The sequence below is a fragment of the Oryctolagus cuniculus genome, chromosome 11 (assembly GCF_964237555.1).
Source record: "Oryctolagus cuniculus chromosome 11, mOryCun1.1, whole genome shotgun sequence".
In the NCBI taxonomy this organism is placed as follows: Eukaryota; Metazoa; Chordata; class Mammalia; order Lagomorpha; family Leporidae; genus Oryctolagus; species Oryctolagus cuniculus.
In genome coordinates this window covers 18420354-18444258 of record NC_091442.1, presented here as the reverse complement: position 1 = coordinate 18444258, position 23905 = coordinate 18420354, and the positions used below count along the sequence as shown (strand labels likewise).

General features: G+C 50.1%; 1 non-coding gene across 1 annotated transcript; it reads left to right on the top strand.

Moving 5' to 3' along the window:
• The first annotated feature begins 19731 nt into the window (after positions 1-19731).
• On the top strand, positions 19732-19835 carry LOC127491199 (U6 spliceosomal RNA). Its single transcript, XR_007919790.2, has one exon. It is a non-coding gene; the product is annotated as a U6 spliceosomal RNA (small nuclear RNA).
• The last annotated feature ends 4070 nt before the right edge of the window (positions 19836-23905 follow it).

The window sequence follows — 23905 nt, the reverse complement described above, 5'->3', positions numbered from 1 at the left end:
TTCTGAGAATGTATATATTTGTTGAAAAACCACTGTCTTTCTTGGGTACAGACAAAGCACTGCAGGCTTAGCACCTCCCAGAGATGCTCTGTGGGAATGATCTCAAGGCTTCAGCTGTCAGCAGCAATATCCATCAGACGGGCTTCCCGACAGCCTCTGCTCGGGAACAGAAGACCCATCAGGCAAAGGAGCGGAAAGAAGAAGGGAAGGCGGGAGCCCAGGTTGGTGGAGACAGAGAGACGGAGGAGAGGGGGAGAGCGTGAGAAAGTGAGGGGTACAAAACACAGCAGAACAAACGACAGCAGAGACGGAGGAAGAGCGAGTGAGAGAGAGAGGGACGCTGAAAAGAGTCAGGAAGGTGAAGAAGAAAAGAGGGCAGACTCAAACCAAGGAGATCAGAAATCAGAATACAATGGAGACCAAATGGTCAGCTATAGAGAGAGAAATCCAGGGACAGACAGAGTCAGGAGAGAAAGAGGGAAGTGAGAGAGACGGGATGTGTGTCCAGCACTCGGGCGCACACCCAGCCTCTGCCTGTCTCAGTTTGTCTAGAGGGATCTCCCCCACCCCCGGTGGTCCTCTCATCACTGCCTTTGCCTCCTCTTTCTGCTGCTTCCTAGAAAGGGCTCCCAAGGCCACCCCAATGGAACAAAGAGAGATCTGCTCCCTTGCTCCGCAGCCGTCGCTCCTCATCGGAATGGAACGTGCAGTGTATCTTTTCCCAGAACTGATGGCATGTGTTGTTTGGTTGGCTTTCTGTTATTCTCTCGGGGCCACCATGGTCCCGTCGTGTCACCTATGGCCTGAAACAGTGTCTGGCCAAGAGAAGGTGGGCCTTAATGATTCCTTAATTAGGAAGGGCTGGATGAATGAAAGTGAACACAGAATCGTTGCGAGCCAAAGCACTGTAGGAGCACAACACTGCGGCAAGGTCGGGTGCGGCCTGACCTCATCTGCTGGGCAGAGGTTGGCCATCTGGGATGAAGACAGGCGTGGGAGCTGTGCCCAGGAGCCTGGCCCTGAGGATGGGACTAAACCCAGACTAAAGTGGATTTTGGGGAAAGGATGGTTGGCGGGGGGAGGCTGAGCATTTTCTGCTCTGCTTTAAGCTCCCCCTGGAACTCCTTTCAGACAGAAATGGCTCCATCCACAACTGCCGGGTCTAAAGTTGGAAATGATCCTGGGTGCTGGAGAGCACAGTTCGCACGTGCAATCCAAAGCCCTCCACTTCACGAGGCTACACAAGGCCTAAAGCAGCTCCTCTCCTGCACGGGCTCTTTGCTCTCTGGAAAATACTTTCAGGAGCCACTGAGCAAGATCAGCGCATGCTGGGCCAGGATGCACTCGTGGGGAGCCTTCCAGGCATAACCAGGGTGCGTCCGCCTCCTGGAATTCCCTGAGGGAAAGCCATTCGGCCTTGTAGAGCCAGGCAAGAGGCAGTGACGAATACTTGTATCTTAAGGCCAGTATGGAAGCTGTGCTGGGGGGGTTGCTGGTGAGGTATGGCTTCAAGACATGCAGGAGTCTACACTACCTGGTGGAAAGGACACTGAGTATGAAGCCCCAAAGTCAAGTGCCCCCAGGTCATTTACAGGGTGACCCAGGAATAGCGGTTCAGTCCAAAAAGCATTAGAGGAAACCCAGGGTCTCCCTCCCACCAAGACCCCTTTCATTCTGTCTTTGATCTTCCCATCCTTGTGCACGGTTCTCCTTGCAGAAGTCTAACACAGCTGCATTCATAAACTCCACTTCACGCTCTGCTTCCCAGGTCCTGTATAACAAACATCTTGTATGCTCCTATGAGACCCTCACCACCAACATGGCAGGCTATGATCTGGTGCACCCTGATTTGATTTCCTACACCCAGACAGACCTTTAAGGATTATATACAGTTTGCTACTCACGATGTTTATGTACTAAACAGCTTCTGCTTGTGGCCAGTCCTTGCTTCAAGATTATTTTCTCAAGATAAGTGTCAGGGTCTGTTGGTGTTATCCTATTATCCTAAGAGTTGGTCCAAGAGTTGGGTGGTCCCAAGTAGTATTTCCCTGATTGGTTTTTCAGTGCAACCTCACCAGCATTGGGCATTTGTAGCATTTTCCTTTTTTTTTTTTTTTTAGTTGGTTGATGTAACTCATTTTTATCTCCTTGGTCAGAATTAACATGGGTATATCAGAAGGCTCATAATACTAGTATGCTCTGTGTACCAGGCACTGTACAAAGCATTTACTGTCACTCCCCCTCTTCGTGGAGGAACGACACTAAGCCCTGCCTAGGCTTCCTATCCGAGTCACGGCACCATTATGTCGCTCCCCGTCTTCGTGGAGGAACGACACAGGACCCTGCGTTGTTCTTTCGTCTGCTCGGCCCTCCCCGGGTTTGCTGCTGGTTCTTCCCGGGTTGGCTACTGTCCCTTCCACCTCCGTGGAAGGGCGGTTCCCCCTGGCCACTTTCCCCACTTCCACGGGGGAGCGGCACACCGCCGACCGGCTCTCTCGGGGGCTGCACAGGTGTTCCTTCAGATAGATGTTCCCCTTAGATGTTCCTGGTGCATGTTGTCTCTCTCCTCCTTTATAGTCCTCTTCCACCAATCCCAACTCTGCTACCCACACGCCGAGTACGCTGCTCTCCTCCAATCAGGAGCAAGATCAGCTCCTGCAGCTCAGTCAATCAAATTGGCGAGAGGCAGCTGCGTAGAAGTTGTTACTCCCTTCTCAGCGCCATATTGTGGGAGAGCAGATGCATAGAATAAGTCTTAATTCCAGTAACTTAGTCTAGTCCGAGTTGCTCCCCACAATTTACTATAAATATTTTACCAATCCTTACAAGAACACCAAGTAGATAATAGAATTTCCATTTTACAGATGAAGCTAAGGAAAGTAAAGGAATTGGCCCAACATCACCCAGCCCAGTCAGGATTCAGATCCAGACCTGTATGTCCAGGTAACTATGATGTCACCACATGAGCTCCTGGATGGAAAAGACATGAGGAGATTTAAAAGAACTGAGAAATACAGCGCTATCTCTACACTAAATCAGCTCTCAGTGCCCTGAATAGACACCGTAGGAAGAGCTGCAAAGCCATGTGTCAGTAAAGACACACATGGGCACTTCAAAAAAGCCCAAGGGATCATGGGATTAAAAGATAAATTCATCGGGGCAAGTGCCTGGCACAGCAGTTGGGGCCTCTCTCGGTCCCACGTGAGAGTCCCTTGGGTTTGAGTTCAGGCTCTACTCCTGATTCCAGCTTTCTGCTAATGCGCATCCTAGGTAGCGGTGAAGCCTCAGGTAAATGGGTCCCAGCCACCCACGGGAAACCTGAATTGAGTTCTGGGTTCCTGGATTCAGCTCAGCCCAACCCTGGGTGTTTTACAGACATTAACAGTATGAACCACCAGATGATATTCTCTGTGTGTGTGTGTGTGTGTATGTGTGTATGCATCTGTTTGTGTGTGCCTGCCTTCCAAACAAACTAACTTGTTTTTAAAAAGTTTATTTTGGTGCACAAAATTTTGGAAATACCTGCATAGGATTTTTCATAATACACATTCCCCCATGAGCCTTTCAAAGAGCCTATGCATGTATGCATTTCAAAGTTTGAGGCACAGAAATGAGCTTATCTTTCAATCTCACTTTTTTTTTTTTTTTTGGACAGGCAGAGTTAGACAGTGAGAGAGAGAGACAGAGAGAAAGGTCTTCCCTTTCCATTGGTTCACCCCCCAAATGGCCGCCACAGCTGGCATGTTGCGGCCGGCGCACTGCGCCGATCCGAAGCCAGAAGCCAGGTGTTTCCTCCTGGTCTCCCATGCAGATGCAGGGCCCAGCACTTGGGCCATCCTCTACTGCCTTCCCGGGCCACAGCAGAGAGCTGGCCTGGAAGAGGAGCAACCGGGACAGAATCCGGCACCCCAACTGGGACTAGAACCCGGGGTACCGGTGCCACAGGCGGAGGATTAGCCTAGTGAGCCGCAGTGCCAGCCAATTTCACTTGCAAGAACTTTTTGAGGTACGCTCTTGTATGTGTGCAGGAAGCCTTGGAGACGTAGGTGAGAATTTCTCACTGAGGAGCTCAGGAGGGCTTCAGGGAGGAAACGATGCTTCATGGGTATGGACGCACGAGTGAGAACAGGCCTGCTGGACAGGGGTCAGGCTGAAGACAGAAAGGATGGCAAGAACAGGACCCGCAGTGCCCAAGGTGCACAGGGCTTGTGAGTGACTACAAAGGGCAGGCTTGGAAATCAGACAGACCTGATTTTGAAACCTGCCTTCTCTCTCCAGCTGTGTGATTAGATGGCCATTTTATCTCAGAGCCTCAATTTGCCCATCTGCAATACAGGGACGATTGCTTTACCAGCTCTTGAGAGGATTAAAGATCCCAGTCTGGCACCTGGCAGAGGAATAGGATCTCTCGTCATGGCTGCCATCTCCGAGAACCTCCCACTTCTCCCACCTCTCATTCCACTTCCAGCAGCGCACCTGAGTGCATGCCCAGAGAAGGGGCCCCCAGGGCACCCACCCGAGAGCTCAAACTTGCTGACCGAAGCAAGCAGCCAGAGTGCAAGGAATGTGGCCCAGGGCTTTGGGTCACCTGCACCTGGCTTCCAGTCCCATCTCTGCCCTCTCCTAGCTTGGACCTTCGAACTTATACAAATCTCCTGGTTCCAGTAAGGCTCCACTTCACCATCTGTGTCATGAGGCTAGCCTGCCCTGCCTCACAGATAACTACACTGCATAAATGCACAATCTGCACCCCACGGTTGATGGGAGCCCCCCCATTCTGCCTCCTGTGTGTGATCACCACACACAAGCACTGAAAGGTGTGAAAAGGATGTCCCTTGTTGTGTTGATCTGCACGCCAACACAACAGCCCCCATCAGGGGCTTCCCCAGGAGCCCCCGGGGCCCTTTGGCCTCCAGGGTGACCAGCCCTGCTGGGACTCTGGGTAGTGGCTGCACCTCTGCCTGGGAGACCAACTTGTCCACATCCTCCCCCAGCTATTGCGGGAAGAGGCATGACTCATTCGAGGGAAGAGGGCTGGCACCATCTCCCGGAGCCGCATGGGGCCAGCCAGCAGGCTTGTGGTTAAAGGACCTGCCTGGGTTGCAAAACAAGCCAGTTTGCTGAATGCTGGGATCACGTGACGCAAGCGGGCGCTGTGGACGGCCTCCCCCACCCGCTGACTCACACTCCCTGCAGTCACATGGACTCGCTGGGCCTCAGTTCCCCCGAGTGTTCTTAGCTGCTGAGCTCATTTGGAGAAGAGCTACATTGGAAGAACGATTTCCCTTGTTCCCTTTTTTACCACGCCGTGAATGTACTAAAGCATTCTCTATCAAACACAGAAAAACAGCAATGGAAACTGCGCCTGCTTCCCCCAGCACACACCAGTAAGTCTGGTCACTATTGCCTTGAATATCTTAAAGGGCCTTATCTCATTTTTTGATTAATTTTAGTTTGCAAAACACTTCCATACATGCATTCTTCCTTTTAAAAAGCTTAGAATGCTACCGAGAAGGGAAGAGTCGCCTTTGACAGCTGTCACCTGCAATCCTGATCTCCATCCAGCAGCCACTACTATTATCAGCTAAATATTTCTCTTCCAAACCTCTGTTCTTTGATAGATACAGATTACACAAAAGCTCAAGCAGGCGCTCCTGTACTTATGTTTCCGCCTGTATATACTGTTCTATGACTTGGTTATCCAGGCATCAGTATATCTCAGAGATCGCTCATTGTGTTACAAAGAGGATGCACTTATTTCCTTTCATGGCTGTTTAGTATGGGGTATTATGAACGAGCCATAATGTGGAACAGTTGCCAGGTAGTAGGCCTTCAAGTTCTCTCATTTTTGCCATTATTTATAAACAATGCTAAAATGAACATCTTCCTGCATGCCTCCCACACACAGGTGTTTCTTGAATGCTGATGCCAAGGAGCAGGACCTGAGCACCCCCGAGGCACGTGTTTAGGTCTGGCAGACACACCGCATGGCCTCGCCAGGACAGCAGTGTCCATCCATGCCCGTCCCAGGTTCTCACAGGTACACACCCAGGTGTGCACAGGAACGCACTCTCCTAGTGCTCGCGTATTGCACGCTCATGAGGAGGGTGGAGAAGTACACAGACTTTCTTCTCCCCAGGACTGAGAGAGAGGCAGCAGAGAGAGAGAACCACAGAGTATCTGAACTAAGCAGAAAGCACCAATCATTGAATCCAACTCACAGAGATGGGAAAATGGAAGCTTATCAAACAGAACGCACTTGCCAAGAAAAGGCGCCAGGCTTTCTCGTCATGCTTCCTCTCAGCTTTTAGGAAGAATGGTATCCTCTTACACAGGAGCTGGGGCAGAGTGGGGGGATATTTTTCAAATTCAAATATGATCCTGCATCTACTTTGATTACAATATTTCCGTGATTGCCAAGGCTCCAACATCAAGACACCACCTTGGCTTCTACACTGTTTTTCAGAGAGCAACAGGATCTCTTCTGCCCCAGGGCCTTTGCATGTGTTTTTGGCGGTCTCTGAAATATTTCTTCCCCCCACACCCCCACACTCACACTCACCTTGCTAAGAGCTGCTCCTTTTGAAAGCCTGGCTGAAGCATTTATTCCTCAGAAACGCCTCCCTGTCCCCTGGCCATGCCAGACCCCGCCTCCCACAATATCTCCTAGCATTTGTTCTTTTCTTTCTAAGTACTGTCACACAATCAGTGCAATAGTTGGATAATATCTGACTCTTCTTCAGAATCCACAAGGCCGAAGTCTGGGTTTCTTTCTGCTGTGATCCCAGCGTTTAGCCTAGAATGGAAGCCCAGTAATATCTGAATGAATGGTGGCTTTCCTCCTCTCTCCTAACCCCATGGCCTTTGGGCCACACCCTCCAGGTCTCTTCCTTGGGCCTTCCCCTTCCATTGCCAAATCTGAGTGTGCGGCAGCCTGGGAGGGTGGGTGCCTTCCTGACCCAGGAGGCCCTGAGGCTGGCTGAAAACCTCTGGGGCTTCAGGCACAGATTTCAGACCCATGCAGTCTCTGGGACTCTGACTTGTCACTTTGTCCCCTGAGATCCTGTCTCCTCACCTGTATAATGCAGCAACTTCTGCCCTGCAGGACTGTGTAAGGCACAAGCACAAGACCTATTCTAGCCTCCTGAGAATCACAGGGGACAAGTGTTGGGGGCAGCCCCAGAATGCCCCTGCTCAGGACCACCCCACCATTTGCCATCTGCAGCAGGGGTCCATGCTGATGCTGACCCAATGCAGACACTCTGCATGTCTTCTGGTCTTTGTCCTGAATCTGATAAGAGGAGTCCAGCTCCAGCTCCAACAGAAGCAACCACTGGCAGCACCTGTTGCAGCTGCTGAGGGCCAACCTGGGATAAGCAAAGGTCCTGGGGACCCTCTGCACCCTGGAACGTTTTGCTGATGGGCAGGAAGGAAGCTGACCACTGTGAGCTCATGTAAGCCTTCTCCTCCCTAGAAGACCACCCCGTTTTTCCCTAAGAGCACTTGCAAGCCTCCTGCAGAGAAGTCTTTCCGGACTCCTGGGAGAAGAGTTGGCCACTAGGGGAGAGAGGGGGCCGTGGGCCGAGTCCTGCCTCGGGAATCAGTAGTAGAAGCTACAAGAACATTCCTCAGCCCTTGCTGGGGCCACGATCACAAGGTCCGGAATGTCCCAGCACTTGAGACACTGCCCCTTCGTTTCTCTCTTACTCTTCCACGTGGACCCATGCCTCCAGTCGACTTCACTCCTGGCCTTTGTCATTCGTCCAAGGCCAGGACCCTGCCAGGTACCCGAGTTCCCCTGGTGGGCAGAACAGACACAGCCCCACCTTTTCCGGAGCTCGCGGCCTAGTGCCTTGGCTTCAGCTGCAGCGGGGAAGAGGACCCGAGGGGCAAGGGGTCTGCTGTGCCAGGTCTGTGATATCTGTGGCACTCAGGACAATGGGGAAGTTTTGGGGAATCCCTGGGGAGCAAGAGGGAGCCGAGGTCTGACTATGACAAGCAGCCTGCTGTGGGGGTCTTCGCTCCAGCGCTCTGGGGGTCTGGGCAGCTCAGAGCCTCTCACCCTTCTCCAGCTACTGCAGCAAAGGCAGATAGTCTTCAGCCAAAACTTGTCATTAATTAATTAGCACACAACAGACCCATTCTGTTTCACTATTGTAAGCCCAAGCCCTAGTATATTGCCTACGATAATAAATACTTGGAAGGAAGGAAGGGAGGGAGGGAGGGAGGGAGAGAGGGAAGACACTCTGAATACCCTGCGTTCGGTTATTTACTTATGTACCCAGTATTTATTGGGCACTCATCACGTACAAGACTTCAGGGATATAAACACAGCAGACAAGGTCCCTGCCACCACGGAGTTTGTCTCCTGGCACCTGCAGGGCGAATACTCGTCAAACAGCATTCTGTGCACCCTGCAGAACACCAGCCCCACAAAATGCTGAACAAAATCCTCCCCTGGCAGACAAGCTGGAATCTGCTGCACCCCTGCCTCCCCCCTTGGACTGCCACCTCAGAATATTAAAGCTTTTGAGAAGTTTACCATTAAAAAATAAACTAATTAGCCAGGTGTCTTCCAACCTCTTTCAGCCTGCTCTTTCTCAGATTAACATCCCAGGATCTTAAAGGAATCAGGCGAGGCTGCCTTCCTGCTGGCTCCGGGTCAGCCTCCCCATCCTGCTGGGCCAAGCTCCTCCCCACCAGAGCTGATTCCCGACATCACACCCCGAGCCTGGGCCCTGCCACACCGTCTCCAAGCCTCGGTTTTCCTGGCACCTTGAGAGCTGCTGCTCTGGCAGCGCTCCAGGAAGCCATGTTCCGTGCCATCTTGCTCCCACATGTGACAAGCTGTGGAGATCCCTCCTGCCGTTGTGTCCTCAGGGCTCGAGGGCAGGAAGGAACAGCAGGAGAGGCCGCAAGGGGCCAGGCCTCTGATCTGAACAGCAGGAGGGCAGGAGGCCCGGCCTGACCTGAAGGCCGGCCGGCACTGTTATGCCAAAGCCCCAGGTTTTGGCAGGGCCGGGATCCTGCTTGCCAAGGGGACTTGGAAACTGCCAAACCCCTGTGCAGATGAAGACAAACATCAGCCTCGTGTTTCTGATTCACTATGCTCAGCTCATCAAACTGTCGCTTGGTGAAAGTTGCTTACATCTCAGGGAGTCCAAGAGCCTCCTTTGGAAATGTGATTTAGCTTTGTCCAACGATCTCTTGGCCATGATGGAAGGATTCAGGCTGAGCCTTTTCCACCACGGGAAGAACGACAGCCAGCAGATGTGCTCAGAGCCTCAATTTCCTCCCTGGAGAATCTGGGTGGCGTGAAACTGACAGAAGTGCTGTGAAGATTAAATGACTGAACGTGTAAGTTAAAGCTCCTGACCCCTCATGAGCACTAAATAAAATGGTATTTTTTAATAACAGCAGTGTGATTATCACCACCAATATATGGTTTGGTGAGGTTAAAGTTATAAATCTTGAAAATGTTGCTCTGACTGTTGCAATACATTGTTATAATAAAGCCCCATAATGAACCGCTTCTCAGGATCCATGTTTCCCACCAGTGACTTTAGGCTTTGATCAGTGACTTTTTTTTAATTTATTTTATTTATTTGAAAGATAGTGTTACAGAGAAAGGTAGAGTCAGAGAGTGAAGTTTTCCATCCACTGGTTCACTCCCCAGATGACTACAACGACTGGAACTGCTCCAATCCGAAGCCAGGAGTCAGGAGCTTCCTCTAGGTCTCCCACATGGGTACAGAGGCAGAAGGACCCAGGCCATCCTCCACTGCTTTCCCAGGTCATAGCAGAGAGCTGGATCAGAAGAGGAGCAGCCGGGACTAGAATCGGCTCCCATATGGGATGCTGGCGCACCAGGCCAGGGCTTTAACCCGCTGTGCCACAGCGCCGGCCCCCGGTGACTTGTTTTGACCAATGAGATCTCTGCTCTGAGACTCCTTTGCTGCAGGAAGATCAAGATGACCCCCACTACCCCAGCTGAGACCAGTTCCCCATAGCACGGAGCCAGAGACCAGCAGAAAATTCACCCAGCCAAATAAACCACTCAATTTGGGGGTAATGCTGTCCACAACAGACAACTGACACAGTGGTGTAGCCTGCAGCTGGTCTACCTTCTTGCCCATCCATCTCTTGCTACTAGTCACACATTCTCGCCTCTTCTGCTGAAGCTAGACTTCTTGGATAGGAGAAACACAGATCCCAGAGCTGCATCAGAAGAAATCGCATATTTACCATCTTCATTCACATGAGCCGCTGCTCCAGACCACCTGGAACAGACACACAGGGTGCAGACAGAGCATGCCTCTCAACACGGGCTCTCGCCCCATCTCAAAACAGCTGCCCATTAGGACCATGTGAGCTTACTATTTAGAACCAAAATAGAAGTGAGTTCAAAGTGATTCCAGACACTCCATTAATGCAGGCTGGCTAACAGGAAGAGGACCAATGTGAATAGGGGAAAGTGAAATGCATTTTTGAAAATGGACTGCAATTTTATTGCCCCAGAACACACACAATAACCCAAACTAAATGCTGAAGTGTGACCAAAAACTAGTTCCCAGGAGACTCTGATGAGTGTAGGGGCTTGGTTTTCAGTTGGCATATTAATTGTTTGGATGCAAACACTCATACATCCCTCCTAAGTATTAGAACCTGCTTGTGAAGGATTAATTCTCTGAAATATTTTAATTTTTTTAACTTGAAAAGTCATAGGATGGGGGGGGAGAAAGTGAGAGGGAGAGAGAAAGTGAGAGAGATCTCCCACCCTCTGCTTCACTACCCCAGATGACCGCGTGGCCAGGGCTGGGCAAGGCTGAAGCCAGGAACTTCATCCAGGTCTCCCAGATGGGGGTGGCAGAGGCCCAGACTTTTGGGCCATCTTCCACTGCTTTCCCAGGCCATCAGCAGGGAGCTGGATGGGAAGTGGAGCAGCCAAGATACAAACTGGCACCCATATGGGATGCTGGTCTCAGGCGGCAGCTTTACCCACTACACCACAATGACAGCCCCTGAAATGTTTCAATATTAACCATGTGAACATTTACTCTGTGGACAGGAGCAACAACCCAGGAAAATGATTTTCCTATCTGCCTTCAGTCAGGGCTTCCTCCCAGCCCTCAGATCCATGGTAACCACATGGTTGTCAGAAGCAGCCCCTGGAACAGATTTAACCAACATTGCCATAGAGCTTGCACGTGCTAATCAGTGTACTAAACACTACTCACTCAATCCTCACAACCATCCTGTGAGATGGGCATGGTCTGCGCCCCACTTTACAGATGAAGAAACAGAAGACAAGAGCGGTTAAGTGACCGGCTCATGGGAGAACAGCTGTGCGTTTCCAAGTTCTTCATTATCTCAAGCTCAACAGGTTCCAGACTCCTCCCTCACCTCCTTCCCCTCCCTGCCTCATATGTGGCTTCCTTAAAAAAAATTCTTTATTTATTTGAAAGGCAGAGTCAGAGAGGGAGGGAGGGAGAGAGAGAGGGAGAGAGGGAGAGGGGGAGAGGGAGAGAGAGAGAGAGAGGGAAAGAGATGGAGAGAGAGGGAGAGAGAGAAAGAGAAAGGGAGAGAGGGAGAGGGAGAGAGAGAGAAGGAGAGAGGGAGAGAGAGGGAGAGGGGGGAGAGAGAGAAGGAGAGCGGGGAGAGAGGGAGAGAGAGAGGGAGAGGGGGAGAGAGAGATAGGGAGAGAGAGGGAGAGAGGGGGGAGAGGGGGAGAGAGAGATAGGGAGAGAGAGGGAGAGAGGGGGGAGAGGGGGAGAGAGAGAGAGGGAGAGAGGGAGAGAGGGGAGGGGAGAGAGAGGGAGAGAGGGAGAGAGAGGGGGGAGAGAGAGGGAGAGAGAGAGAGAGAGGGAAAGAGAGAGGGAGGGAGAGAGAGAGAGATCTCCCATCCACTGATTCACTCCCCAAATGGCAGTGACAGTTGGGGCTGGACCAGGCCAAAACCAGGAGACTGGATCTCCATCCAGGTCTACCACGTTACTGGCAGGAGTCCAAGTGCTTGGGCCATCACCCACTGCTTTCCCAGGAAACATTAGCAGGGAACTGGGTTCAAAATGGAGAAGCTGGGACTCAAAGGGGCACTCATATAGGATGCTGGTTGTTGCATGTGGGGGCTTAGCCCTCTGAGCCACAGGGCTAGCCCCCTGCGTTTCTTCTTCCAGGGACTATGCCCATCCATAGATTCCAGGAAGCCACAATCAAACTTCAAAAGATCTGAAAAGCAGTTTCAAATGCATCCACTCTGCCACTACCCCAGCCCCAGACGACCACAATGTCCCCTCATAGGTCTCTCTCCCTCTGTCCTATCATCCTCCGATGCATTCTCGTCTCTGCATACGCAAGCCTGAGCACTGTGCTTTGAAGCTTCATACAACAGAAGGGGTAGAATTTTCCAAAGACAGGCAAGAGGTACCCCAGAGAGATACCCGAGAAGTGATGGGCTAGAGAGGCAGAGGAGGACACCTGGGGAGGACAGGCAGGCTCTGAAGTGCATGCCTTGCCTGCAGAGATCACTTTCCTTATGCAAGAAAAGCACAGGAGAAAGGGGAATTAGCCAACCCTTCCATCTTTTTTCCTCCTCTGCAATAATTTACCTCTAAGATTGACATGACTCCAGTAAAATACTTTATAATGCAAAAAAAAAAAATCCATTATGGTAAACAGAGCCTACAAAATCTGGACATCACAGGCTAGAGAATTTCCGAACCAGATCCTTACACACACATCCTCCTTTGCACACACTCCTCAGTCCATACAAGCTCTTTGAGATTCCCCATGTACCCCATGCTCACTCCTGCCTCAGGGCCTTTTATAGGCGATGTCCAGAGAATGGAATTCTCTCATGAGTCTCACCACAGCTCAGTCACTACTTAACTCTCAGCATTTAGGTCATGCATCAGCTCCTTCCAAAAATCTCACCTGGGCCTCAAGTAGCAGTTAGTGTCCCTCAGAAAAATCTCCTTTGCTAGTACCCCTCATTAGCTGCCATCTTGTTATTCTTATCTTGGTTGATAGTGGTTCTAATAATCACTGATTGATGGGGGAATAAATGAATGAGGTGTTTGTCAACCTTCATCTGGTCTTGCCCAATGTACACAACCTGAGCCAAGATGTGCCCAGTGCCCCAGGGCACACCACATCAGAGACACACAGGCCTCTGTCTGTGGAAACCATTTTCTGACCTCAAAGTTGAGTAAGACTGCGTGTCCAAAAGAGGTCTTTGGCTTCTTGGCCTCAACTGTGGAGCATTCTGGGAAGACAGCAGTGAAGGGAGACAGGAGGAAAGCGTGGGAAGAAGCAGAAGTGGGTAGATGAAAGATGATTGGGGCCAGGATGTGGGGAGCTGCCTCCCCTTGGTCCCGGTTGTGTGCTCTGCTGGGCCAGGGGCATCTCAGCAGCTGGGGAGAAGCAAACACCTTCTGTTTACTGCATGAACATGCCAAGCTCTCTGTCCTGCCTCATGACCTTTGCACTCACTGTCCCCTGCATCTGGTGTGTCCTTCCAAGACCCTTTGCAGGGCTGGAATCTCATTCAATTGTCACCTCCTTGGAGAGAGGTATCTAACTGACCTATCAATCCCACCCGCCCCTTACTCAGTCACTCTCTGCCTTGCTTCGTTTTCTCCATGGCACTTGCCAACACTTTAAGTCATCCTCTGTGTGGATTTACTGAGTCCTTCCTGCTGAAGTGCAATATTCCCAAGGTCAGGCCCATAGTTCCTTGTTTGCTGCTCTATCTCCAATGCCTAACACACACCAATATCCAATAAGTAGCTACTGAATAATGACTGAATACTTTGAAGAAATCCATCAATAAAAGAAGCCAGGGGGAAGTCCCAGCCTTTGGGAACAGGAGATGAAGATGGCAAAAACGGAAACTGAGTAGCAATTCAGGGACCCAAGGGCACTCAAGCCAACCTGGAGATCTCACTTGGGTAACAAGTCTCACTCCAGCACCCCCCACCCCCACCCTGGGATTCCCTAATCCCATCCCACCTGTCAGATAGGAAGTGTGGTAAGTCAGCTGAGAGGAGCAGGGCTCTGTCTCAGTGTCTCCTTCCTCCAGGCTCAGATACTGGCTGGTAGTTTGCTGCTTCTCAAACTGCCCCGAGGCTTCCCTCCCACTTCCTTTTCCTAGCCCCTTTTCAGCCTGGTGTGTCCATCAGCTCAGGGGGAGGGCTGGGAAAACAGCCTGGTTTCCTAAGGAATGACTGACAACCCTGCATATCGACTTTGGGAGGACAACATTCCATCCCTCAGCCTCAGAGGCAAGAGAGTGGTAACACGCCTTCAGCCTGGTGTGACACAGGAAGCACCAAGCCAGCTGACCCTTCCATACACCTGTGTTCACCGTGGTATTATTTACAACAACCTAAAGCTGGAAGCAGAGGGTAAAAGGAAAAGCTAAATGTGAGATAGATAGATAGAGACATACATACATACACAGATGGATGCATACATACATATATACAAACCTAGATGAATAGATACATACATACATAGATGAGTAGATTGATATATACATAGATACATAGATCCATCCATACATATATGGATACATACATATATACATACATAGATGGATACATACATAAATGGATAGATACATACATACACAGATGATACATACATACAAATACACATACATAGATGGATACATAAATGGATACATACACAGATGATACATACATAGATACATACATACATACATAGATGGATACATACATACACAGATGGACAGATACATAGATACATACATATATACATACATAGATGGATAGATACATAATACACAGATGGATACATACATATATATATACATAGATGGATAGATATACATACCTAGGCAGATAGGTACATAGATACATACATACATAGATGGATGTATACATACATACACACACAGATGGATAGATACATAATACACACATACATATATACATATATATACATATAGATGGACAAATATACATACATAGGCAGATAGGTACATAGATACATACGTACATATATACACAGATGGATAGATACCTTCATACTTAGATAGATGGATAGATACATAGATGGATAGATATAGATAGATCAATCAATCAATACAATGGGATACAATTCAGCCTTAGAAAGAAAGGAGGTTCTGACACACATTATCACATGGATCTACCTTGAGGACATGATGCTAAGTGAAATAAGTCAGTCACAAAAGGACCACTATTCTGTGATCCCAACTGTATGAGACAGCAAGAGTAGTCACATTTATAGAGACAAAAAGTAGAGCTTTCAGGGAGGAGAACAGGGAGTTAGCTGTGTAAAATGAAAAGAGTTCCAGGGCTACGTAGTGCCAATGACTCCACAGTCGTGTGCAGGTACTTAATGCTGAACTCTACGCTGAAAAATGGTTTCGATGCCAAAGCCGGAACTCCCACGTGGGTAGAAAGGTCCAAGTCCTTGGGCCTTCTGCTGCTGCTTTCCCAGGTGCATTAGCAAGAAGCTGGATCAGAAGCAGAGTAGCTGTGTTCCAAAATGGGATGCCAGCATTGCAAGCAGCAGCTTAACCCACTGTGCCATGGCATGCTCCCCAATGTTTGTTTGTTTTTTTTTTTTCAGTTAAAAATAGAAACACAGGCCCTGGAATCTGACCAAAATGGTATTGACTCCCAGCTGCACTTGTTTATAGTCTTAGGCAGGTTTTGGGTCTTCCATGTCAACCATGATGCAGTCCAAGACACAGAAAGCACTCCAGGCCAGTGTGGCGGCTCTCTTGGCTAATCCTCCACCTGTGGCGCCGGCACCCCAGGTCCTAGTCCCGGTTGGGGCTCCGGATTCTGTCCCGGTTGCCCCTCTTCCAGTCCAGCTCTCTGCTGTGGCCTGGGAAGGCAGTGGAGGATGGCCCAAGGGCTTGGGCCCTGCACCCCATGGGAGACCAGGAGGAAGCACCTGGCTCCTGGCTTCAGATTGGTGCAGTGCGCCGGCCATAGCAGCCATTTGGGGGGTGAACCAATGGAAAAAGGAAGACCTTTCTCTCTGTCTCTCTCTGTCTCTCTGTCTCTCTGTCTCTCTCTCTCTCTCTAACTCTGCCTATAAAATAAAATAAAATAAAATAAAATAGCACTCCAGGCACCTCTCACTGAAAGGGGCTTCATTTAGGGCCCCAGATGCTTACAAAACTTCCGGAACAGTTGGAGGAGCAAGAACCCGGGTTTGTCCTAGCGTCCAGGTCTGCGGTCATAGTTGGAGTTCAGACACTCAGCTGTTTCTTCCTGGTGCAGAGGTCAGGGGCTCCAGGAATCCACTTCTGGCTGTTGCACGGCCCCTCGTTGCAGGCCAGGAGCAGGCAGTAGGCAGGACTCACAGATGCTCACAGTTTCAGAATGGCTTCTGGTCACCCCCTGCCCTGGGAAGCTTGCATGAGTCTATCTGGCTGGCAAAACACGAATCCTATGTGGGACTCCAGAGGTCAGGGCACCTTGCCAGAATGCACTGCCCCAACGTCAAGTCCCTGAGATTCAGGGGAGAGCAGAGAAGAGGAAAAGAAATGTGGAACTTCAAAAACATATATCTGGTATACCTCCCTGACCCTACCTTTTCTCTTCTCTTCCATGAGGGCACAAGCATCCATCTCCTAGAGTTTTATTGGGATTATCAAATGGAATAATGCATGGAAAGAGCTTAGCAGGACTCTCAAGTGTCCCTGACTCTTTCCTGCCACAGGGTCGGTCCCCATGTGGGACACTCAGCCTCCAGTCCTGACTGCTTCTCCTTATCCTTCAGAGAGCTGTCACTTTCCTTGGGGATTTCTTCAAAATTCAGGCTTGGTCTACACTGTCTCCCTCTCCTGATGGGTCACAGCATGGTGTGTTTCCTTCACAGCACTGAGCACAAATCAAACTTGCACAGCTGTGGGTGCAATCATGCATGTAAGACCTGTTTGACTGTCAAGGGTCTCAGGGCATCCTCCCCTTCTCACCCTGAGGTTGGTCCCACCTGAGGGGAGCAGGTTCAGGCTGGGAGAACAGGACTGCAGGACCACTCAGTACATTTCTTCCCTCTGCAGCTGGAAGGACTGATGTCCAGGGAGGGAAGGGACATATTTAGAGTCACACATGCCCTGCATGGCACCCCTCAGACACCCAGAGAACTTCCATTCAGGGCAGCCCCATGACCCTAGGGAGGGAAGAATTTCCATTTTATAGCCACGGCTGCATTTTAGAGATGCTGAGACAGGGGCTTGAAATGACTCAAACAGGAGTGGAACTTAGCACCTGTTTTCTCTTCTTCCCAGCTGACCCCTGTACATATGTCTGTAAGACTTGCACAGGGCGAGGGGAGGGAGGGAGAAAGGAAGACAGGTAGCTGAGGACCCTCGCCTCCCAGAGGAATCATTTGTGAAACCATGCACTACGGTTCCCTCCTGTCCTTCCCTCCTTCCCTCCCTCCTTCCTCCCTCTCTGCCCACCTTCTCCACCCTCCCTCTCACCCTTGTTTCCTTCCTTCACGATTTCTCTGTGCCACCCTCTGCCCCATAAGTCCCCGTCTCTCTGATTCCATCAGTCCATGCGTCTCCTTTTCCTCCTGCGGGTTGGCTGGCAGTCAGCCTCTGGCCCCTAGAAGCCATGTCAAATCCCAGAGAGTGGTGATTTCTGGCCCAAAGCATCAGCTTGGTCATCATCAGCCTCTGCTCTCAGGAAACAACCATCCCATTTTGGAAGGAAACCAGGCTTTCACTTGTATTTAGGCCAAAGCAGACCAGAACCTCCATCTGCATCCAGAAGGATCCAGAACACACCCTTTGCTCAAGCTTGCAGGAACAGCTAGTGTTGGCCAGACAAGTTGGGATATCAGTAAGTGAGGTGTCACCATTCAGAGCAGAAAATCAGTGGGGTGGGGCAGGAGAGAAAGCAAGAGGTGGATGCTCAGACCTAATGGTGTCATTAATGCCAATTAAGGAAATGGCTCATTATCACCATCTAGTCATTGCCATTACAGGTGTGCCCCCAGACGCCCACCAGGACGCAGCCATTAAGTGCCCACCCTCTCCCCTCCTCCTACTCTCGCCACATCCCCTGGGGTTAAGGCTGTTCCTCTGCCTGCACCTGTCCTCAGGTACAGCTCCCTGAATCAGATGCCTGAGTACAGCCTGAGAAAGACCTGCCTTCAGAGGTGGGATATCATGGGAGATATTCAAGAGGCTGATAAATTCCCAAGTCTAGAGTAGACAGGAGCATCACTGGACTATCTTCTAAAAGTAAGGTCCAAGAATCTTCAGGAAGGACACACACATTTGTTAATGCTTCTACATGTAACCACGATTCTTACCTTGGGGAGGTGGGTACCATGATTCAGACAGATTAAAAGGCATAGGCACAGGGCTCAAGGTTTCAAAGTCATGTCACTGTGACTCCAAAGATTCCTGAGCCTGTCCTTCCAAATTTCACTCAAAAGAGGCAGGGGGCTGATTGGAGTTTAAAAGCCCAGGCTCAGGAGCCAGACAGGACTAGGTTCAGATCTACCCTTCGCACCTGTGCCAGTCACGTCACACCTGTCAGCCCCAGTCTCCAAATGCAGAGAAGAGCCTATCTTAGGGTGGCAGAGAACCAAGCAGGTTCCTGTCACCTAATGAATACTCAATAAATGGTCTTCTGTGTGGAAAAAACAGGGTTTGGCCCCAGAGAAGAATCCAGGGGTGGCCATGGTGGTGGATGACAGTCCCACAGCTACATGACCCAGATAGGGTAAGAGTCTTGGCTTCAGCCCCGGGGAGGCACTGCCAGAGCCTTGGTCTCTGCCCTGCCCTTCTATGACACAATGTCCCTTCTTTGCTCTGAGTCCCCGGTTTCTCCACCCTGCCCTGTGCCAACAACCCCCCAGTCTCCCACTCCACTCCAGACTTGACGTGAGTCCTATAACCATTAAGCACTTAACATCATGTTTCCCACCTTCAGAGGTTTCTAAACAGTAATTAGGCAGTGGAACACCCCGCCAGGGTGGCAAGAATAAATATCATTAGTGTAGGAGGCATTGTGGAGTAAGTGGAGGTGCTTGGAGGCTTGGCACACAGCACGGACAGAGCTGGCCTGAGGGTGGCCAAAGCCCAGCACGCCAGTTCCATCACCAGACCCCCAGCTGCCCAGCCCTGTCTCTTGGGGGACCTGCAAGGGCAGGTGGTGATGTAGGAAGAACAACTGGTTTGGATATCATAAAGTCTGACTTCAGGATCTGTCCCTGCCACAGTGGATTTGGACAAGACGTCTGACCACTCTGCTCATTTTCTCATCTTCAGAATGGGAATTATTCTATCATTCTCACAGGGTAGTGGTAGTATTTTTTTTTTTTTTTTGGACAGGCAGAGTTAGACAGTGAGAGACAGAGAGAAAGGTCTTCCTTCCATTGGTTCACCCCACAAATGACCGCTACAGCTGGTATGCTGTGCTGATCTGAAGCCAGGAGCCAGGCACTTCCTCCTGGTCTCCCACGCGGGTGCAGGCGCCCAAGCACTTGGGCCATCCTCCACTGCCTGCCCGGGCCACAGCAGAGAGCCAGACTGGAAGAGGAGCAACTGGGATTAGAACCCGGCGCCCATATGGGATGCTGGCACCGGAGGTGGAGGATTAGCTAAGTGAGCCACGGCGTCAGCCCAAATTTTTTTTTTTTTTTTTTTTTTTTTTTTTTGAGACATAGCATGTGAAGTAGCAAGCATTGTACTTTAGACAGAAAGAAGATGTTCGCTTGGGCAGCACATGTACTAAAACTGGAAAGATACAGACAAGATGAACAGGGCCCCTGCACAAGAATGCTATGAAGTTCCTGATGCATTCTGTATTTAAAAAACAGAATTTGGCTGGTGCTGCGGCTCACTAGGCTAATCCTCCACCTGCGGCGCTGGAAACCCAAGTTCTAGTCCCAGTTGGGGCACTGGATTCTGTCCCAATTGCTCCTCTTCCAGTCCAGCTCTCTGCTGTGGCCCAGGAAGGCAGTGGAGGATGACCCACATGCTTGGGCCCTGCACCCACATGGGAGACCAGGAGGAAGCACCTGGCTCCCGGCTTTGGATCAGCACAGTGCGCCAGCCGCAACATGCCGGCCGTAGCGACCACTTGGGGAGTGAACCAACGGAAAAAGGAAGACCTTTCTCTCTCTCTCTCTCTTTCACTGTATAACTCTGCTTGTCAAAAAAAAAAAAAAAAAAAAAAAAAAAAAAACAGAATAAGATTCTGTAAGTGGGAACCCTGCTACTGCTTTGGTGCAGTCACAGAAATGCAAATTCCAAAGTCATAGGGTAAGTGCCAATCATGTGTACCCCAAACTCCCCTTTAAAAATCTCTGTATTGGGGCACACATCTGACCTAATGGTTAAGATGCCCAGAGCCTACATCAGAGTGCCAGGATTTGAACCCCGCCTCCAGCTTCTAAATCCAGCTTTCTGCTACTGCAGGTTCTTGGAGGTAACAATGATGGCTCAGATGATTGGGTTAGGAGCATCCATCCTTGGCCTGGCCCAGCCCTGGCCATTCTGAGAATCTGGGGAGTGAACCACCACATGGGCATTCTGGATGTATATGTGCACACATGTGGGTGCATGTGCGCACATTTCTGCCTCTCCAAAAAAAAAAGAATAACAAAATAATAAAGTTTTTAAATCTCTGTATCATGGTGGGTGGGGTCATACTATTGTGGCAAATAAAACCAAAATCTCAGCTAAGACCACGAAGATTTCTCTCACACTCAGTGCCACATGTTTCCCATCACATAGGCAGGGTGGCTTGGTTTCCCACAGTCACTCAAGATCCCCGGCCTACAAAGCAGTTACCAATGGTTACCATGCCAGAGAGAAAGACAGCTTGAAGGGCTCATGCACTAGCAATTGTGTACTTTTTTTTTTTTTTTTGACAGGCAGAGTGGACAGTGAGAGAGAGAGACAGAAAGAAAGGTCTTCCTTTGCCGTTGGTTCACCCTCCAATGGCCGCTGCGGCCGGCACGCTACAGCCGGCGCGCCACGCTGATCTGATGGCAGGAGCCAGGTACTTATCCTGGTCTCCCATGGGGTGCAGGGCCCAAGTACCTGGGCCATCCTCCACCGCACTCCCTGGCCACAGCAGAGAGCTGGCCTGGAAGAGGGGCAACCAGGACAGAATCCGGCGCCCGGTGTGCCGGAGTCGCAAGGCGGAGGATTAGCTTGTTGAGCTGTGGCGCCGGCCGCAATTGTGTGCTTTAACCCATGCTGGTGCCCATCAGTTCTACTCACAACTCATTGGCTAGAACTTGTCATATGGCCCACCCGAGCTTAAGATTGTTCAATCTGGGGCTGCTATTATAGTGCAAAGGGTTGAACCACCACCTGGGACACCAGCATCCCATGTTGGAGTGCTGATTTGAGACCTGGCTGCTTCACTTTCAACCCAGATCCCTGCTAATGTACCTGGGAAAGCAGCAGAAGAGGGTCCAAGTACTTGGGCCCCTGACACCCATGTGAGAGATGCAGAATGAGCTCCCGCCTCCCGGCTTGGGCCTAGCCCGGCCCTGCCTATAGTGGCCATTTGGGCAGTGAACCAGCAAATGGAAGATCTCTCTATCTCTCACTCTCTGTCACTATGCGTTTCAAATAAATAATCTTTTTTTAAAAAATCGTTCAGTCTTCTCTGTCCTCAGAAGGAGCAAAAGGACCAGGGACTAGGGAGCATCATGAATCACTATCAGAGGAAACTCGCGCCTCCTCTCAGCTTGTCGACAGATTTTCACTCCACTGCTGGAACAAATCCCCACTTCTTCACCTGAGCACAAGAGACAGAATAGAAGCACACCTGGGGTAATGTTGCCTAGAAATACCCAAACTGTTAACTCCCAGAATCACACTCAGTGCTGCAAGGCCCACATGCGTGACATCAGAAAATTCCCTTCTCCCCTACACACCCATGCTGTACCTGAGCTCACTGAGAAAAATAGCACTCAGAATCGTCTGTGCATCTCAATGTTTGCTTTCCTCTCATTTTTTTGGTCTCAAAGCTGAATCGTGTAAGTTAAATGCCTGTGAGATATAAAGCACTGTACTAACACAGCCTTCTGGATCTCAGCGGACTCTCATGGTGGAAAGAAGAGAGCCTTCCAAGGCTGTGCACATTAAGTCCCCAGCCTGAGAGCTGTTCTCCTAAGGCTTCCTGTGTCTCTCTCAGAGCCTAGAATACGGTCCCTTTCTTCTCCTCCTCTCTCTCTCCTTCTACACTGCAGTTGCTGCAGAGAGGTTTGGCCAAAGCTTCATGGAAGACCATGATGATCTCATGGAAGACCATGATGATAAGACCATCATAATATCTGTTATGGATCAGGTTCCTGTTGAGGGTACCATTTGGCCAATCACTCTGGCTGAGATGACGGAAGATGGTCTTGATGCCCAAAGAGTCAGACTTTCTCTGGAAGACCTTAAAATCCGTCTTCCCAGCTCCTTGGTCAACTAAAGCACTATGTGTCATGAACTAAAGTACCATGTACTTGAGAACCTTGGTTCTGAAAGTCCTCTGGAGTCCGCAGTTGCAACCCAACTTGAAGTGGTGCAAGTCTCAGGTTCCAGGTAAAAGGAGGGCAGAGTTCTGGGTCTAAGCCAGTGTCAGCTGTAGGCTACCACCTGTGGGAGCCAGAGTCCTCACCTAACAGTGATCAGTTACTTCTCCTAAGCAATGACCTGGGCTTACGTCAGAAGTCAAAATTCAATGGAAGGATATGAATCTTGATTGGGCACCTACTCTGTGCCAAGCATAAGACTGGGGCTTTACCTGGGCTATCCCAGGACCATTTAAGGACGGTCTTCTTTTCCATTTTACAGACGAGGAAACTGAAGCTCTGAAAGGCGAAGAGGCTTGCTCAGCCCATGGAGTTTAGACTTCAGTATGGTGCGTCTGCCTCAGGAGGTCTTAAGTCTTGGTCTCCACTCTCCTGGATCCACCTTGGGAAAGAAATTCTCATTGTCTCCACCTAGATTTCAAACTAGGCAGGGAGGAACAATGGGTTGAGAAAGAGAGCAATACTGCCAGGCTGGGCCTTGGAGATAAGAGGCTATGTGGTAAGCAGCCAGGAAAGCTGGAAATGCGGATAAGCCCCACCCACCCAGATGCTTGTTCTAAGTCTACTGGTCCATGTCTTCCAAAAGAGGCTTCCAAGTCTGGACTTGTGATTAATCACAGATGCAATTACCCTCCTGCACACACAGATTGAGTGCTAAGACACAGACTCTCCGTGTGTGCCTTCTTTCACGACCACCTTGACACTGGTGAGCCTGTGAAGCCATTTCCCCTGCTTGTTCCACCTCGAAACCATTCCGACATCCATCCCCCTCCTTCTCATCTCCATGGCTGCAATAATCCAGGTCCCATTTTCCAGGATTTTGCAACAGTTTCCTAACTGGTTTTCTGGCTCCCAGCCTCTCCCATCATCCAACTCAATCTTCCTGTAAGCTATCAGAGCCATCTTCTTAAAATGCTGATCTGACACCGTCGTATCCAAATTGAAAGCAAGCAAACAGAAAACTGTCAATGGATCCCATTACTCTCAGGATTGAGTCCAGATTCCTGGTCATTGGCCTCAATATTGCTTCATAATCCAGTTCCATTCGCCTCACCCACCTAGCTCCCTCCACTTCACGTGCTTCCCCTGCTCTACTCATCCCTCACTGCTTTCTCATGCACATCGTTTTCTTTCATGGTTCCAAGCCTTTGCCAGGGAGGCCTTTCTCCAAATTCTCATCTTCATGCAACTCCACTTGGCTGCAAATACATAGTAACAGTCACTAAAATGTGGATATTCAGGATCTTTTTCTCTCATACTTCCCCAGGCAGAATCAACGTCCAATGTCCCTCACCAGGAAATCTAAGGAGTGCAGTCAGACTGAGTTACCTACTTAGCAAAG